The sequence below is a fragment of the Octopus bimaculoides genome, chromosome 6, assembly GCF_001194135.2.
Source record: "Octopus bimaculoides isolate UCB-OBI-ISO-001 chromosome 6, ASM119413v2, whole genome shotgun sequence".
NCBI classification, from domain to species: Eukaryota; Metazoa; Mollusca; class Cephalopoda; order Octopoda; family Octopodidae; genus Octopus; species Octopus bimaculoides.
The window spans coordinates 90,540,739-90,544,784 of NC_068986.1; the positions used below are offsets into that span (position 1 = coordinate 90,540,739).

At 37.3% G+C, this 4,046-nt stretch overlaps 1 protein-coding gene across 3 annotated transcripts in view; it reads left to right on the plus strand.

The window, feature by feature from the left end:
• The window catches only part of LOC106869799 (zinc finger protein 845), a 20,668-nt gene that overhangs the window by 9,345 nt on the left and 7,277 nt on the right, over positions 1-4,046 (plus strand). The window contains exons 1-2 of one of the 3 annotated variants that reach the window (XM_052968947.1): positions 7-273; positions 2,199-2,265. The gene's annotated coding sequence lies outside the window, so the exon portion shown is untranslated. Of the gene's footprint in view, positions 1-6; positions 274-2,117; positions 2,266-4,046 lie in introns of those variants that run through there. The other 2 variants (XM_052968948.1, XM_014915660.2) reach the window with 2 other exon arrangements.

The window sequence follows — 4,046 nt, forward strand, 5'->3', positions numbered from 1 at the left end:
TTCCAGAGTATGGACCAGACAACCCAAGACGGTCCAAGAGAACCCGTAAAACCCAAGAGAGACTTTGCTGTTGATACTTCTTGTGTAGCATCAATTTCAGTGGGGAGGTGTTATATGGACTGTTAGATATGTAATTCGTCTGACGTTCCGTGTGTCATGTGGTTCGTCTGAGTTCATTGTTTCATTGTTGTTGTCTTGTGGGACTGTCGTAGTAAAAGGTCTTTGATATATATATGGCGGACATGACTTTTGTTTATTCATAACGAACATTGGGTGAGTGCGTTCTTTGTATGTAATTGAACAATAAATGTAATAATTAAATTATATAACTCGTTGTGTTATCTCTGCGAGTCACCCGAGGGAAACATAACAGTTTTCTATTACCGATTTGTGTGTCCAAGATGTCCTGAGAAAGTGGCCCACAAAAGCCAAAAACTTCGAAGGCGGAAGATGGACTTGTTGCAGAAAAGTGTTCTTAAACATAGATACGGAGTACTCACATTCTCTTTTAGCCTGCCGACGTCGTCGCACCAACTTACGGCAGCGCCACATGTTTGTCCCTTTGCGCAAAATACACGGGGTATTGCAGGTCGGACAATTCCGAGTAAGTGGCAGGACGCCGTGTTCGGTTAAAAACGCAATAGATGCTTCATCATTCTCGTAGAAACGCCGAATACCGTCATATAGAGTGATATCACAAGAGTCGCAGCGAGCCATGCTATAGTAAGTAAGTCTTCGAAAATGAACAACCTTTCAGAAGTGAACCAATTCGGACGATCCTATTGGCTATTCACCGCAATTTAAGCACACTCAAACAAACTCACGTGTGTAAATGTAATTTTTTTTTTTGGGGGGGGGGGGAAATCAATTCTGAATTGACGGGCACCACTTGTTTTCTTAACAAAACACTTTCAAACTGGTAAAATGTGTCATATAAAACATCTTTTACAAAAGTTTTTATCTGTTCTATAACACAAAATATACAAGTATACGAAGTTTGAAAGTGTTTCGGTACCAAAAACACTACATAAAACATAAATGAAAAGTGGTGCCCGTCAATTCAGAAAGATCCTTTTTTTGTTAGACAAATGCACAAAATTTTTTTTTTCCGTTAATTTTTTTGTTGGAAGTTATGAGGCAACAAACTCGTGGGATGGGGTACTCATCTGCAGTTATGCCACATCTTGCTTCTTAAACTTTTTTTCCATTACTCAAATATGTTTATTGGGAGAAAATATTAAACAGACAGGGAAGGTATCAAATGGTCGTGAGATGTACTAAAAACAACAGCTAAATCGCCCTTAACTTTCTTTCCATAGTGAAACCATATTCAACACTGTATTTATGAATTTGTTTCTCTCATCATAATACATGGTATCTTTTTTAAAACGTTTTGCTACTGCTCAAATGAAAAATAAATTAATCTTAAAATTTTGTATCAAACTTTTTCAATAACACTCAAGCTAAAAAATAATTTATGAATTTCTTTCTCTTCGAAAGCCCTCTTCCCACACCCACGGAAAAAAATTTTCCCCACAAATTTCTTTATAATCGTAATCTATGCAATTTTAAAGGTATTTATATAAAATTTCATTGAAAGATATCCATTTTCCTAAAAGTTATGAGAGAAAAAGTCGGATCGTGTAAATATCCCGCCGCGGTTCGTTGGCGCAAATTTTTGTTTTCATATTCGTTTAATACACGCTTTTCTACACCTATTACACTTTTTTTTGTGTGACTCTGTTTAAAATAATAACCAAAATTTTAACCGTAATCACTTTCATTCAGTTAATTTATTAAAATATTCCGTATTGTAGATTCTTTCTCCAAAAAAGTTTTGTTAATCATTATTTAATATTCGAAATAAGTCAATCTATTCAGGCGAGACGAGTAAATCGGTATCTAAAAAACACAGCTTGGTATCTGAGATATACTGAAACGAAATAAAAGAAAATATTATCGAAAATGCTCCTAAATTAGCAGAATGTGAAAATCTGAGTTAACGCTATATAATTATTGTTGACATTAGCAGAAAGCAATAGTAGAGAGGATGTTAATGTATGAAACATGTTTGACAATGTTTCTCAAACTTACGATTAGTTTTGTCTCTACATCCGGTCAGCCATATTTCGCTGTTTCTTTGTTGTATTTGTTGGTTTAGATGAGTTTATACTGATTACTATGCCTTTTGTATATAGAGAGGGTATGTACTACAAAAGAAGACTGTATTCGTGGGATTGAAGAGAAAGTAAACAATATGAAGAGGTAAGATAGCTTTCGTTTGACATGAAAGTTTATATTGTAAGTTTATGTTGGTAGTTTTCACTTGTTAACAATTATCTCAGTCATCCTTGTGTATCGAATGAAGAAAATGAAAAACAATATTTACTGTTGAGCTAGTTGTTGGGCCATCCCTTTCGAACCACAAATCAAATTGATCCAGCAAACTTATGATCAAATGTGTTCTACCTGTGTCCACCCTGTCTTCTGTTGTAGGTCGACATTGTCGAATGATATTCTTTTTTTATGAGATTATAAAGAGTAATTTGTTGAAAATTTGGCTGTTGTTTCTAGTAGGTGAAGCTGCCATAGAGTTTCGCACAAACTTTTAAGATAACGATCCACCTAAGCTTTTGCATGATAAAACACCTGTGTATAATAATTTAACATAGGTTTTCCATAGGTTGCTTGGCTTGATAGGAACCTGCAACTGCAGGGTACATTGAGCTCCAGTGTCAGCTATGGTTGGATGCCCTCCCTAATGTCACCACTAATGCCAGCCACTTTGTAGGGTGTACGAGGTGCGTTTTTTTTTCTTTTTTTTTGTGCCACTGGCATAGTAAGGTCGCCAAGAAGAGGAAAATGAAAAAATATGTCCCTTCCACTTAATGGAAGGGAGGTATTTGAGCTAGGGAGATGGCTTTATGTCAGGTGTTGATGAAACAAGCGCAAATGTCTTGCTACAGAGAAAATACTTAGCTACTTTGCATTATATAAGGGTAGATGAAAATAGCTGGGTAGAAGATAAGATGGTTGTGATGGGGGTGCCAGAACAAACTCTCATGATACCAGAAGGTGAACATAAGAGAGGATACGGACAGTAGATCAGGAAGAAGGCTTGGGTAGTTTAGTAAGTGAGGAGAAACTGATAGATGGTTAGAAATGGGGTAGAGTGAGTAAACAGAAGTGGGTGTGAGAAAAACCAGTATAGAGAGGGGTTAAGGTGAGAAAGATAGGAGTCTGTCAGAATGTTGGGGAATGATATACAAGTTGAAGGAGATGATGGCTATCGTGAGTGAGACGTGACGGCACATATGAGAGGGTGCTGAGAATGATGGCAGATATGAGAGGTGTTAAGATGAAGTATGGCAAAGGAGAGGGAGAAAACTGAAGGCACGGACGGGAAGGTGATTAGTGATATACACACATGTCATTATCCTCATTTAATGTCAGTTTTTTGTGCAAGCCAGAAGACAGTGCCAAGCTCTACTGTCTGGTTTGGTGCAGTTTCTACAGCTGGATGTCCTTCCTAACATGAACCACCTTACAGAATGTACTGAGTGTAGTTGCTTTTGACATGGTACCAGCTTCATGTGTGTATGTGTGTATATAAGTGGCTGTGTGGTAAGAAGTTTGTTTTGTGACCAGATGGCTCTAGGTTCTGTCCCACTGTGGGGAAGGCTACTGTAACCCTGGGCTGACCAGATCCTTTTGAGTGGATTTGGTACATAGAAATTGAAAAAAGCTTGTCATATACATATGTGTGTGTCTTTGTTTTTGTTCCCCCACCACTGCTTGCCAACTGGTGTTGGCTTGTTTACATCCCCATAACATAGCAGTTCAGCAAAAGATTCCCATAAAATAAATACAAGGCTTTAAAAACAGTAAGTACTGGGGTTAATTCACTCAACTAAAATTCTTCAAGGTGTAGCCCCAGCATGCCCACAGTCCACTGACACACACACACACACGCACATATATAGATAGACATATAATCGTTCATCATGTATGCGTGTGTATGTGTATATATATATATATATATATAT